Genomic DNA, 16013 nt, shown 5'->3' with positions numbered 1-16013 from the left:
TCATTTGGCCATTCTTCTCTTTCCAATGTATCTTGATAACTTCAGGGAAAAAATTCTCAACAAGACAAAGATATGTTCCAGTCTTATGGAGTTTTATTTCAGCAATTGAAGGAAAAAAAATTGTGGGCTTGGGGGAAATGTCTGTATCAAAGCTTCTATCTGTGAAGGAACATGGAATATCAATTAATAACATTATTAGAGAAAAACAGACATTGTGTACTTTGGAACCACTTAGCACAGAGTGAAATGAAGGAAACTTGCCATTGAATTAGAGCTTATCATAGTCTTTCACACACAATGAGTTATGAGGTATTGATTGTTCTTATTTTCAGTGGGAAAATAGGTACCAGAAATCATATAACTTGCCTCAAGTCACAGCTATTAAGTGGCAGAGTCTAGATTAATATATGAGATTTTATTAAACAGTACACACTCCTTTTTATGTGGGAATCTACTTCCATGTGTACTTGACAATCTATCAAGTTGATCTTTAAATCTTCAGATATGAATCCCATGCGCACTTCTGAAGTATGGAGGTCTCCTACTTGATTGTTCTGATTGTAAGACTGAGATGTCTTACATCTGAACAACTCCGGGGTTTTGAGTAGGACAATGTTTATAACTGCCTCCCAATTATTTACAATGTCTTGAATTTGGAAGCTAAGGGGCAGTATTTCCAAGACTGCTATGAAAAAGTATTATTTTCAAAAATGCCTTTATATTAACTTTATCAAGTAACATACTTATCAGAATCTTGTTTTGCTTTGGAAAATGTTTACCAAAAGCACATTTTATTTTGGAATATCATTTGTAGTTTAAGTATAACTAAGAAGACACCATTCATTTTGACTTCTAGAATTCCCCTCAAAGTTGAATGTGCCCTAAAAAGCTGCCAAACAGTTTTAGAATGCCACAATATACTGTGATTTCACCAGCTGAATAAAGTACACATAAAATTGGTATAGTGTTAAAAGTTATGATTCCAGAGTTTCTTGCAGATAAAATGTCAAAATATATATCAAGATATCATAGTTTTAAAGGTCATGTCACTTGAATGTTGGTATGTTACTTAATTATACATTTACTGTTAATTTAATGGTTGAAATTACAAATGTTAGAACTCTTTTAAAATTGATTTCCACAGCTCTTTCTAGTGTTTTTCTTATCTTCTCTTTGGACTAGTTTAATAATTCAATTTCTTAAGAAAAAAGGGAATTGGGTTTCTCATTTGATAAAGGAAAGGGAAAAAATTTTTAGGGGGGGCTCTTAATACTCTATTTTTTGAGGGACTGGATAATGCAAGAGAATTTCTACCTGGGTGGCAAAGCTCCTGATTTTTATACTAAATCAGCAGGGAAACAGTGAGTTCTTATTCATGGTGTAAGTAGATTTAGGTCATAACATGCTTATTTTAAGTTTATACATCTTGCTTTGAGAAATAGTATTTTATTAATTATAATAGTAAGGCACTGTACACTTTCCAACCATATGCTTTGCTTGTAATTTAAAAAGCATGTTAGAAAAAAAAGTAGAAAAAAAGCATGTTAGATAAAGATCAATTTTTCAATTGTACATGATAGTTACATAATTTTAGCCTCTAGTCAATATATTAAGGAATCTAATTTTCATCTTAGAAATTTTGTGTTTTTTATAGGAATACATCTGATATGTTACACTTAAGAAATTGAAAATCAAATGATGAACTTGAAAGGCTTCAGGATAATAGTACACGTTTTAACCCCCTGTGACTTTTCCTTAGCTATAGTCTTGATGTTTTATTCTTTTGGATAAAATTAATCTTGAACTTCCACAATTTTGTCAGTGGAATGGTTGACTGAGCCATTCCACTGTTTAATTTGTTTAATTTGATTGCTAGAACATACATTGATTAGGCAGTCAGGTGGAAAAAAGAGGTCCAGAAACTTGCTTTTCAGTTTATGAATTCATATGTGCCTATCATCACAACCACTAAGGAAAGCAAGATATATTTATTTCATTTTTTCAATGTTTCAATTTTCATCTTTGTGAAAATTTTATTTGAGTAGACCTAGTATGCTAGAAACATCCCTGTGATATATTTTCCCTCATTCAGGCAAAATTTCATCTCTAAGGCTAGTGAAGAATGAACAAATATAATAGATTGAATTTAGGGAGGGAAACTTAGCTTATAACATCCTTGAATATGTTTGCACAGTTAAATGTTTTGATACTTGATATTAATCATCCTCTGACTAAATGAAAGTTTAGCAAATTTTTTGTTCATTCTTTTTCATTGGTTATTTTTGAAGTCAAATAAATAGGATGTTCAAACCTCCTTACAAAACTTTCTTTTCTTAAAGATCTTATTTATTCATGAGACACACACGAGAAGGGCAAAGACATAGGCAGAGGGAGAAGCAGGTTCCCGGCGGGGATCCTGATGCAGGACTCGATCCCAGGACTCCAGGATCACGCCCTGAGCCGAAGGCAGACTGCTCAACCACTGAGCCACCCAGGCGTCCCTCTCTAGCAAACTTTCAACACAGAAATCCAAAAAGGCCCTAACATCTCCATCCCTTAGGGACCCCCAGTTAGCTCCTTGTTAATGTCTTCTATGCTAGATCAAACAGCAACTACCCCCCCCCCAAGGACTAGGACAGAGTCCTTTACCTCCCCAAGGATCCTGCTGCTGTATGTGACCAAATTGGGAACAATCCTAGAATTCTGAGCCAGCACCAGCACCTAGCCGGCAGCTCCTGCCTCATCTGCCTCGCCTCCCTATCTTATACTGAGGAATGTAAAGAAATTTACCTGTAATCCTGAGCTTTATGCCACAACCAAATGCTTTGATTTTGCTCTAGCCATACTAATCTTGCCTGAAAAGCTTTTATAAAAATCTCTCTTTGTGCCTCTTTTAAAATTGTGCTTATATTTTTTCAATATTACATAAATATATAAAAATGGACCCTGCTAACATTAAACAAAGATGAAGCTCAAGAAAAATCATGTTAGAAATGAACATAGTCAAGAATTGATGAAATAACCCTTCTCTGCCTGGGCAGCTTGGGTCTGTCTTTCTTATCTGACTCACACAAATTGGAGAGTATGATTTCACTTTTTCTCATCATTTTCTTGGCCCTTAGAAATCTCTTTCCTAAAGGTTTTCTTGTATGATATAACTCCTTTACTCGAGATATACAGCTATTATTTCTTTTATTTTCAAAGAGGAACAAAGAATATTTAGTAAATATTCAATATTTTTACAGGTATTTTTTTTCTTTCTACAAATTGAGGGGTGGGTATCTTGTTTGACTGTAAAGCAAGCTATTTCCAGAATCCAATCCCCACTAATTGGAGACCAAATGAGTTGTTACAGGGTCTGACATCTTAATGATAATCTCTTAACCTATTTATTCCTGAAAGATTGCCTCTTTGAACTCAATATTATCTTAACAGTTTCTAGGGTATTGATTTACAGTTATGAACTGCTCATCAGAGGATACTATTGGATACTATTTGGTTTGGTCTTTCTGCAGCTGTCCCAGAATGAGTGGAAAGTCATCTCTAAGTTATGCAATTTAGTCATGCATGTAGTATACTAGTTCCAGTTCTTCTGCTAGCTTCAATATTTCCAGCAAATTGGGGAGGTGGGGCAAGATGGACAGCCTGAAGGAAAAATCTACGTTTAATTGGGGTTCCAGAGGGCGCCGAAAGGGACAGAGGTCCAGAAAGTGTATTTGAACAAATCATAGCTGAGAACTTCCATAACTTGAGAAGGGAAACAGGTATTCAGATCCAGGAGATAGAGAGATTCCCCCCTAAAATCAATAAAAACCGCTCAACACCTTGACATTTAATAGTGAAACTTGCAAATTCCAAAGATAAAGAGAAGATCCTTAAAGCAGTAAGAGACAAGAAATCTCTAACTTTTATGGGGAGAAATATTAGGATAACAGCAGACCTCTCCACAGAGACCTGGCAGGCCAGAAAGGACTGGCAGGATATATTCAGGGTCCCAAATGAGAAGAACATGCAACCAAGAATACTTTATCCAGCAAGGCTCTCATTAAGAATAGAAGGAGAGATAAAGCGCTTCCAAGATAGGCAGAAACTGAAGGAATATGTGACCACCAAACCAGCTCTGCAAGAAATATTAAGGGGGATCTGTAAAAGAAAGAGGAATCCAAGGAAACAATCCACAAAACAGGGACTGAATAGGTATCATGATGACACTAAATTCATATCTTACAATAGTAACTCTGAACGTGAATAGGCTTAATGACCCCATCAAAAGGCACAGGGTTTCAGACTGGATAAAAAAGCAGGACCCATCTATTTGCTGTCTACAAGAGACTCATTTTAGACAGAAGGACACCTACAGCCTGAAAATAAAAGGTTGGAGAACCATCTACCATTCAAATGGTTCTCAAAAGAAAGCAGGGGTAGCCATCCTTATATTAGATAAATTAAAGTTTATCCCAAAGACTGTAGTAAGAGATGAAGAGGGACACTATATCATACTTAAAAGATCTATCCAACAAGAGGACCTGAATGTGCAAGCTGCCAAGTATATCAATCAATTAATAAAACCAAAGTTAAGACATACTTAGATAATAATACACTTATACTTGGTGACTTCAATCTAGTGCTTTCTACACTCGATAGGTCTTCTAAGCACAACATCTCCAAAGAAACGAGAGCTTTAAATGATACACTGGACCAGATGGAGTTCACAGATATCTACAGAACTTTACATCCAAACACAACTGAATACACATTCTTCTCAAGTGCACATGAACTTCCTCCAGAATAGACCACATACTGGGTCACAAATCAGGTCTGAACCAATACCAAAAGATTGGGATCATCCCCTGCATATTTTCAGACCATAATGCTTTGAAACTAGAACTAAATCACAAGAAGTTTGGAAGGATTTCAAACACGTGGAGGTTAAGGACCATCCTGCTAAAAGATGAAAGGGTCAACCAGGAAATTAGGGAAAAGTTAAAAAGATTCATGGAAACTAATGAGAATGAAGATACAACCGTTCAAAATCTTTGGGATATGGCAGAAGCAGTCCTGAAGGGGAAATACATCGCAATACAAGCATCCATCCAAAAACTGGAAAGAACTCAAATACAAAAGCTAATCTTACACCTAAAGGAGCTGGAGAAAAAACAGCAAATAGATCCTACACCCAGAAGAAGAAGAGAATTAATAGATTCGAGCAGAACTCAATGAAAAAGAGACCAGAAGAACTGCGGAACAGATGAACAAAACCAGGAGTTGGTTCTTTGGAAGAATTAATAAGATAGATAAACCATTAGCCAACCTTACTAAAAAGAGAGAAAAGACTCAAATTAATAAAATCATGAATGAGAAAGGAGAGATCACCACCAACACCAAGGAAATACAAACGATTTAAAAAACTTATTATGAGCAGCTATAGGCAATCTAGAAGAAATGGACGCATTTCTGGAAAACCACAAACTACCAAAACTGGAAGAGGAAGAAATAGAAAACGTGAACAGGCCAATAACCAGGGAGGAAATTGAAGAAGTCATCAAAAACCTCCCAAGACACAAGAGTCCAGGGCCAGATGGCTTCCCAGGGGAATTCTATCAAACGTTTAAATAAGAAACCATACCTATTCTACTAAAGCTGTTTGGAAAAAATACCAAATTAATAATTTGGCTTTAAAAGTGTCTCCCCTAAATTATTCTTTTATAAATTATTTTTAATATTTCTTTTTAAATGTCATAAAATATTTTTCCAAAGCATGAGTTTGAATGGCCTCACCATATCTTATTACGGACTATTGTATTTAACCAGCCTCCCGTTGTGCTATCTACACTCTGGGTGAGGACAGTCCAAGAAAGTGCTGCATTGAACTTGGAGACAGAAATCTTCCTGCCTTGCAGCTTGCTACTTCCCTCTCACACAGCTTCTGACAAGAAAGAGATGAAATACTTCCAAACTCATTCTATGAGGCCAGCATCACCTTAATTCCAAAACCAGACAAAGACCCCACCAAAAAGGAGAATTATAGACCAATATCCCTGATGAACATGGATGCAAAAATTCTCAATATTTCCAGAAAATTTGTTGCCAATACAGAAAGAAGATTGAATGCACTAGTGTCAAAAGGACTTGTACTTTTATAGAAATACCCCAAAAATCACACTGCGAGAATTTAATAAATGTGTATTTGGCATGACTTACCTGATCTTGTGTGAGGGAGAGAGGTATTTTAATGCCATGATTAGAAGCTGAAACATTGTTTTCCACATGAGTAGTAATACAAATTATGAGCTATTACTAATTAAGCATTCAAGTAAGGAGTCTATTTAAAAGGTCAAGCTACAAAAGAGTACATATCAGAATATAAAATTACAGCTTAATGTTTCTAATACCACATAATAGTCTAAACCATACTCTTTGGCATGGACAAGTCTCCGTTGGACCCCATTCTTTGCCATAGTAACAAGCCATGTGACATTAGGCAAATAACTGAACTTCTCCAAGCCTCAGTTTGCTCATCAGTGAATTTGGAATAAGAGTATCTTCCATATAGGGCTGTTGAGGAATGAAAAAATGCACTAAGACCTGTTCCTCAAAAAATCTTGGCTGCTATTATGATTCTCCTTAGTGGGATGGTTTCAGGCCATTTTATCAAATTCTTCCATTAAACAAAATATATGGATTTTATTTTTTTAGATTTTATTTATTCATTAGAGACAGAGAGAGAGTGAGAGAGAGAGGAAGAGACACAGGCAGAGGGAGAAGCAGGCTCCATGCAGGGAGACTGATGTGGATTCGATCCTGGGACTCCAGGATCACTCCTTGAGCTGAAGGCAGACGCTTAATCGCTGAGCCACCCAGGCATCCCAATATATGGATTTTATAAGCAACTGGTATTACATAAATTAAGAAAACAAAAGAGCTCATGAATCCAAGATGTTCTGTGTCTCTCACACCCACCAGCCAAAACAACATAGGACCCAATGAAGCCACAATCTAGAATAATTACCCTCTAGACTAGAGGCTTTTTGAGTGTTGAGACTGTGTCTTCTTCACCCTTTTATCTCCAGCATCCAGCAGAGAAACTATCTTTAATAAATGTTTGCTGAGACAATAAATGAACAAATGAAAGTGTAAAACCATGCAGACAGACTCTTTTTATGGACTCTTTGGAGCTGAAGTGGTTTACTGAGCTCACAAATTTCATTAAACCTGACCATCTTTAGGTAATATCCCAAGACTAGCAGTAGCACAAATTTTGACCAGTGCCAGCCTCCCCCTAGCTAGAGTAATAAATGGGATTATTAATATTCTATAGTCATTTACTGTAAGAGTTAAATTTTTTACACTGCTGTTAAAGATGGCATCAAAAGTAATCACTTTGATTTTGCATGTTATTAGAGAAAGGAGCACTATTCATTAAGAAAGGAGCACTATTAATACTAGAGGTACTTCATCAAATTGTTTCTCACTTAAGAGACCAATTAGAAGAAAAGCATCTTGAACGAATAGCACACACAACCGATTTGTAGGCACAGTCCTAAAAATGATTTTAACTTCAAGCCTGAGTCTATTTTTGAGTGCATGCATATATTTTCTAAAAGTAGAATTTTAATCTGCTTACATGTAGAAAAGTAAATAAACCATTTGAAAAGTAGTTGTGTTTCCATGTAGAGGGATCAGTAGCTGCAAAATTACTGTCCATGTGCTGAGGTGATTCTACATTATTTTTTCTAAAAAACAGCTATCAGGTTTTCATTCACAGGGTCGAAACAGAGCAAAGTTACTCACCTGGAGGAATTACTATGACCTTAGTTCCTTGTCCAAATATCTTGATCCAGCCTGAGTTACACAGTGGTTAGAGCTTCTACAAGAATGTCAGCCTTCTCTTGAGGTTCGTGGCATGACCAACAGGTAAAACCTTTTACTGGCAATTTGATCTTCTGGATTCTCTTGGAAGTCCTTGAATATAGGCTTCATGGCATCTGATATCTTGTAAGTTTTCCTCACATTAATTGACAACAGTGTCTGTTTTCCAATGAGGCAGTAATCACAGAAACAATAGGAAACAGAAACAATAAAAGCAAAAGAAAAAAAAAAAAGAAAGAGAGATTGGGAGTAACTGGTCAACCAACTACTTATATTAATTACTAAGAAAAGTAGTCTGTGAATTAAGAGGTTTTGATTTCCAGGTGTTCAATTGTGTGCAGCTGCTCAAAGATTGCATCAAAGGAAAAGCCCTTTTGTTCTCACAAACACCAGATCTGCTCCGTTAGTAATTTGGGATTGTATTTCTGAAGGAGGAAACTCTTCAGTAACCAAAAATGCAAACATGCCAACAGAAATAAACTTGAGAAATGTGAACGATGTTTTCTATTTTTGAATCAGGTACTTGTACATCTTACCAACATGATTCTTTACCACAGAACATAAAGACTCCTAACTCTGGGAAACGAACTAGGGGTGGTGGAAAGGGAGGAGGGCGGGGGGTGGAGGTGAATGGGTGATGGGCACTGACGGGGGCACTTGACGGGATGAGCACTGGGTGTTATTCTGTATGTTGGCAAACTGAACACCAATAAAAATAAATTTATTATTAAAAATGATTCTTTACCACATAATGCAAAATGAGGGAATAATCTGTGTAATGACATTATTTTTTCCTAGAATAAGAGGAAATTTGTGGAAGTCTATCCTCCTTGAAATAATAGATTCTTATTTAAAGCAAAATTTGAAAAAAATTCCAGTTCTTTGATACGTTGAAAGAAGCAGCCCCTAGGGAGCTATTCTATGATCTTTAGCAACTTATGTGTAGCTGTACTTCTGTGGTCAACTAGCTTTGGACAAGGCATTTGCCATCCCTGGGTTCTCACGTCTCACATTTCTTGTGTGGCCATTGAGCTATGTATGTCCAAAGGGCCCTTCCTATTCTGAGTTTATGAAACTTTGATTAAGAGTAGGAAAGGTCTGCTGTGGTTGAACAAGTGAGGATGTAGTTGAGTGTTAGTAATAGAGAAGGTTTTCTTACAGGTCCCTTCTGTGTGACATTGTGAGATCTCAGCAGGCACAATAGCAGGTGACTTAATCGGACTTGAGGACATTATTGATTATCAAGCAAAAGACTGTTGTCTCTCTCTCTCTCTCTCTCTCTCTCTCTTTATAAATTTATTTTTATTGGTGTTCAATTTGCCAACATATAGAATAACACCCAGTGTTCATCCCATCAAGTGCCCCCTTCAGTGCCCATCACCCAGTCACCCCCACCCCCTGCCCACATCCCTTTCCACTACCCCTAGTTCATTTCCCAGAGTTAGGAGTCTCTCATGTTCTGTCTCCATTTCTGATATTTCCCACTCATTTTTCTCCTTTCCCCTTTATTCCCTTTCACTATTTTTTATATTCCCCAAATGAATGAGACCATATAATGTTTGTCCTTCTACGATTGACTTATTTCACTCAGCATAATACCCTCCAGTTCCATCCACATCGAAGCAAATGTCTGTTGTTTCTCTTATCTGTGTCCAAGCCAGAATTGAGCTTGTTTTACAGATAATATTGGTTGAACCATATAGGATTCATTTCAGGGGCTCCCCTTCTTTTTGTTAATGCCATGCATAATAGGCTGCTCCAGGGAAACCCCAGACAGTTTGCAACCTATGTGGGCCATTCCCTCATATCTTTAGTTAAAGGAGACTTGATCCTTAGATATTCTTATTTTGCTATCTGTATCTGAAAAGCAAAGGAGAGAAATCAGAGCCATTTGAACAAGTCGACAGTGGACATAAAAACAGTGAAGAGACAAGAAAGGAGTTTACTCAATCTACAAACCCAAGCTGAAGACACATGTGGATCCATAGGGTTGGCATTGCCAATGACTACTCAGAATTTTCTCCAAGATGGGTATACATCAGGACTGGGGAGGCAGTGACACCCCTTGTTCTCCAGAAGCAAGGATGGGGGAGGAAGGTTTGCTTTAGGACTAAGGAAAGATCTCATTATGATCTGTTTCTGTGTCATTTTATTATGTTCCTGGTGTAAAGAACTATCAGATCCCAGTAGACCTCACCAAAACACCTATGTCGTAAGAATTCATTATTATCTCCCCCTTGGTAATAACATTCTTGCGTTGTCCTTTAGGTTTTGCTTCAAACACACCTATCTTTGAGCCCCTTTTCATTCTACGTGATAGTATAGGTAGCTCTATACCTATCATGAGAACTGGAAGAAATGTCTTATTACTGTATGATAACAAATGAGATAATAATCTCACATTAGGCAGAAGTGTAATGTGTAATAATTAAAAGTGTAATAATGTTATTAAAATCTAATTACTGTATCATAACAAATGAGATAATAATCATACAACTTTATACATATAGATCTGTAGTTTGTAGAAAGTTCATAAAGTTTGGTGAATATTAAAATTACTGTAGGGATCCCTGGGTGGTGCAGCGGTTTGGCGCCTGCCTTTGGCCTAGGGCACCATCCTGGAGACCCAGGATCGAATCCCACGTCGGGTTCCTGGTGCATGGAGCCTGCTTCTCCCTCTGCCTGTGTCTCTGCCTCTCTTTCTCTCTGTGTGTGACTATCATAAATAAATAATTTTAAAAATAAAAAATATACTGTAATTATTGCTTCAGATGTTTCTATATTCTAATGTGAATGAAGAAAAATCTTGGAGCAAAAGTATCCTCTGGTTTATTATTCTCAACTCTTTTACTATTCACAAGTTTTAGCTTTTCAAAATAAAGCAAACTTTACTGTTGTTTGGAGGACAATGTAAGATGTGACTTTTCAAGAGTCCCTGAGCTCCTGTGTTAGCTGAGATGGCTCAGTGAAGCATTTTAGTAGTAATGGGAAAGGACACAGTGATGTGTTGACCCTGTGCTAGATAGAACTGTCCTGTATGGAACCTCCCGTAGTCCCCAGAAATCCTATGAGAAAGATTTAGTAACTTTCCTGGATGGTGCTGTGAGTTAAGTGGCTGAGTAGGAATTTGAAATTCAGATCTTTTTCTCTTTCTTTCTTTCTTTCTTTCTTTCGTTAGCACATTTTACACATTGAGTTTGGCTTCTTTCCCAAGAAACTCCTCATAAATGGAGAAGTAAAAAAATCAAGACACTAACAAAAGCCAGCCTAGGACCCAGAGAGGTAGGGATAGATGACAAAATGTTCTTATCAAAAGAAATATCACAGGCTGGATCTGAAAGTCCTACCTCACGCTTTGCTGAGGACACAAATGCAGGAGAAAGCCCTGTATAGAGAGTGAGCAGGTCCCTCTGGGAGGTAGAAAGGAGCATGTAAATGTTTAGAGGGGTGTGGAGTTGTGGAAGGGTTTTTGTTCAGTGGAAGTGGAGCATTTCCATATGGTGCATCCCAGCAGGCACAGTAATACAGCCCAGCATCTGCCTCATTAACTCGGTGTATCCTGAGACTTGCCGGCAAATCCCTCTGTCATTTCCTGGCTTCATATCATCTTTCCTCACTAACACTTTGCTCATGGACCACATTTTCATTTGAGGAAATATATACAGAGTTTGTTGTAGAGGCTGGTCTGACTTCCATAGGTACCAATACAGTATATATATATATATACACACACACACACACACACACACACACACACACACACACACATACTTCTTAAAGGCACCTGTTTTTATTCAGCATTCTAAAAGTGCTGTGTTTCCTTGTTTCTTGGTAATGGATGGTATGAGCTGTGTTATTAAAGTGTTTCCATTTGTATGTGAGAGAAAAACAAAAGCAATGATCAGTGAAATTTTGACATTTGTTAAAACAGTACACATTTGTTCTCTATTAAGGAAAAGCTTGGGATCTGAGGTTCACATTTTCTTCCTGAAGAATTCAAGGTCATGACAAAATTTGTCAGCTTAGTTTGAATGACCAGGTGGGATTTCTGCTGACACTTACTCTTTGTGGTCACATTGTTGAACAGCCCTCCTCTGCTCCACCCCCAGCACACATTTCTAATATGCATGTCTTCTATTAAGCCCTATTCTGGGGAAGGGAAGATGGTGGATGTATAGGGGACCCTTGATTTGTCTGCTGCCTCGAATTCAGTTGGATAGCATCATATCATTCTGAACACCTGTGAACTCAACCAGAGATCCAAGAAAGCAATAGCTGCAATTCTACAAATAGAAAAGCGACCACTTTGTGTAAGGTAGGAGGTGTGGAGAAGGGAATCTGGGAGGATATATTGGAAGAGAGACCATGTGGAGACAGATCCTCTGGCAGCCAGCATTGGAAAGTGATAGAGCACCAGAGTACAAAATCAGAACTTTTAGAAGTCCGGCTTTGGTGAGATACACCCTGGCTTGACAGGTGCTCAGATAGCAAAGGGGGCCAAATCCTAGGTGGGACAGTGTGTCTCAGGATCCTCCGGGTCACAGAAAGAATACGAGTGTCTACAGCAGAGTTCCCAGACATTAGAGCAGGGAAACCTGATGCAATCACTGAGGCCAGGAGTGGGCTCTCAGCTTGGGATAGCCAGAAACCAGAAACAGCAGCATAGTCGGGCATCTGCCCAGCAAGCAACACAACAGGCAAAATCCCCTCCCCCTTCTCATCTGGGAGGAGTGGCATTAGTGGGAGCTGCAGGAGCCTGCAGGGTTTGGAGACTTGAAATGGGATTGCGTGCCTGAGATAGAAATGCTTGTCACAGGCTGGGTGAGTGCAGAGTGCTGAACGGGACTAGCGAGACAGGAGTGATTCACTGCTTTTCCCTGAAAGCACAATGAGGAGGAGGGGCAGGTGTGAGTTCCCAGCTCTGGGGCTGGAGATCTGGGGCACAGCCAACGTCATTTTGATTTCCATATCCCAAAGTGGTGTGGAAAGGCTTCTGGGAACACAAGCCACAAAGAGCAATCTGGAGCTGCTTACACTGAGCCTGGCCCCACCTGGCAAGGGGGTGGTGCAAATCCCCTTGGGGTAAAGACACCTGATAATCAGCGCAACAGGCCCCTCCCCCAGAAGATTAGCAAGAACATCTGGCTATTGCCAAGTTTACCGATCATACAGAGCAGTAAAACTCCACTGCTAGGGGAAAATGGTATATTGAATTCATGTTTTTTTTTCCTCAGGATTCTTTAGTCTTTCAGTTCAAAATCTTTTATCCTTTCCAACTAATTTCTTTCTTCTTTCTTTCTTTCTTCTTTCTTTCTTTCTTTCTTCTTCTTTCTTCTTTCTTTCTTTCTTTCTTTCTTTCTTTTTTATTTTTAAAAGATTTTATTTATTTATTCATGAGAGACACAGAGGAGAGAGGCAGAGACACAGGCAGAGGAAGAAGCAGGCTCCATGCAGGAAGCCCGACATGGGACTGGACCCTGGGTCTCCAGGATCACGCCCTGGGCTGAAGGCATGTGCTAAACCATCGAGCCACCCAGGGATCCCCTAATCTCTTTTTTAAAAAAAGATTTTATTTATTTATACATGAGAGACAGAGAGAGAGAGAGACAGAGACAGAGACAGGCACAGGGAGAAGCAAGCTCCATGCAGGGAGCTGGATGTGGGACTCAATCCTGTGACTCCAGAATCATGTGCTGAGCGGAAGGCAGATGCTTAACTACTAAGTCACACAGGTGTCCCTTCAACTAATTTCTTATTTTATCAACTCTTTTATTAAATCGATTTTAGGGGATATATATATATATATATATATATATATATATATATATATAAATTTTTTCTTTCTTTACAATTTTGGGACCTCATCTCTTCTAACAATCAGACAAAAATACACCCATGATCTAGTGTATTCCTTTGTTCTATTCACCTGTTTGATTATATTCTCTTTTTTCCCCTTTTTCTTCTTTTTTTTTCTTTTTTGGTTTCTGATCTCTTCTGATTTGTTTAGGGTATATTTTTGGGGGGCTTGTTGCTATTTTTGTTCTATTACTCATCTATTCTTCTCTTGACAGAATGATAAGATGGAAAAGTCACCCCAAAAAAGAGAACAAGAGACAGCACTAACTGCCAGGGACTTAATCATAATGGATAAAAGTAGATCTTGGAGCTCGATTTCAGAATAAGAATTATAAAGATAATAGCTGGGCTTCAAAAAAGCATAGAGGACACTAGAGAACCCCTTTCTAGAGAAATAAAGGAACTAAAATCTAAACAGGTCAAAATAAAAGGGTATTACTAAGATGCAATAAGAAATGGAGGGTCTAACTGCTATGACAAATGAGGCAGAAGAGTGAGTGATATGGAAGACAAAATGATGGAGAATAAAGAAGCTGAGGAAAAGAGAAATAAACAACTGGTGGATCATGAGGGGAGAATTTGAGAGATAAGTGATACTATAAAGTGAAACGATATTAGAGTAATTGGGGTCCCAGAGGAAGAGGAAAGGAGTGAGTCAAAAAGCATATTTGAGAAAATCATAGCTGAGAACTTCCCTAATCTGGGGAAGGAAACAGGCATTCAAGTCCAGGAAACACAGAGAATTTCCTTCAAAATTAACAAAAACAGGTCAACACCTTACATGTAATAATGAAGTTTGCAAATTTCAGAGATAAAAAGAAAATCCTGAAAGTGGTTTGGGACAAAAGGTCCTTAGCAGAAACATTAGACTGGCAGCAGACCTATCCACAGAGAGCTGGCAGGCCAGAAAGGACTGGCATGATATATTCAGGGTGCTAAATGAGAAAAATAAGCAGTCAAGAATACTTTATCCAGTAAGGCTATTATTCATAAAGAACTTCTAGGACAAACAGAAGCTAAAAGAATGTGTGATCACCAAACCAGCCTACAAGAAATATGAAAGGAGATCCCTTAAGTGAAGAGGTCTGTGCCCAAAACTAACAGACCAGAAAGAAACAGAGACAATATACAGAAACAGTGACTTTACAGGTAATGCGATGGCACTAAATTCATAGTAACTATTCATTCAATAGTTACTCTGAATGTAAATGGGCAAAATGCTCCAATCGAAAGACACAGGGTATCAGATTGGATAAAAAAAAGCAAGACACATTGATATGCTATCTATAAGAGACTCATTTTAGACCCAAAGACATCTCCAGATTGAAGATGAGAGGGTGGAGAACCATTTATAATGCTAATTGACCTCAAAAGAAAGCTGGGGTAGCAATACTCATAACAGACAAGTTAGATTTTAAACCAAAGACTTTAATAAGAGATGATGAGGGACACTATATCATACTTAAAGGTTCTATACAAGAAGAAGATTTAATATTTATATATATTTATATTTCAAACTTGGGAGCAGCCAATTATGTAAACCCATTATTAACAAAGCTAAATAAACACATTAATAATAATACAATAATAGGGGACTTTAACACCTCACTCACAGCAATGGACAGATTATTTAACCAGAAGATTAATAAGGAAACAAAGGTTTTGAATGGCACTCTGGGCCAGAAGGACTTAACAGATATATTCATAGAATTCCATCCTAAAGCTACAGAATATTCATTCTTCTCAAGTCACATGGAACATTCTCCAGAATAGATCACATACTGGGTCATAAAATAGGTCTCAACCAGTACCAAAAAACTGGGATTATTCCCTGCATATTTTCAGACTATAGTGCTTTCAAAATTGAACTCAATCACAAGAGGAAATGTAGAAGGAACGCAAATACATGGAGGTTAAAGAGCATCCTACTAAGAAATGAATGGGTCAACCAGGGAAAGAAGAATTTTAAAAATTCATGGAAACAAATGAAAATGAAAACACAATCATTCAAAACCTTTGGGATGCCACAAAGGCAGTCTTAAGAAGGAAGTATATAGCAATACAAGCCTTTCTCAAGAAACAAGAAAAGTCTCAAATATACAACCTAACCTTACACCTAAAGGAGCTGGAGAAAGAACAGCAAATTAAGCCTAAAGTAAGCAGGAGAAGATAAGTAATAAAGATTACAGCAGAAATCAATGAAAAATAAACCAAAAGAATAGTAGGACAGATAAATTAAACTAGGAGCTGATTCTTTGAAAGAATTAATAAGATGGATAAAGCACTGG

At 37.8% G+C, this 16013-nt stretch overlaps 1 pseudogene; it reads right to left on the bottom strand.

Moving 5' to 3' along the window:
• Nucleotides 1-515, bottom strand: LOC129494095 (T-cell receptor gamma alternate reading frame protein-like; annotated as a pseudogene).
• Nucleotides 516-16013: the final 15498 nt, after the last annotated feature.

Source organism: Nyctereutes procyonoides, unplaced genomic scaffold, assembly GCF_905146905.1.
Source record: "Nyctereutes procyonoides isolate TBG_1078 unplaced genomic scaffold, NYPRO_anot_genome, whole genome shotgun sequence".
Classification (NCBI taxonomy): domain Eukaryota; kingdom Metazoa; phylum Chordata; class Mammalia; order Carnivora; family Canidae; genus Nyctereutes; species Nyctereutes procyonoides.
This window is presented reverse-complemented; position numbering and strand designations above follow the sequence as displayed.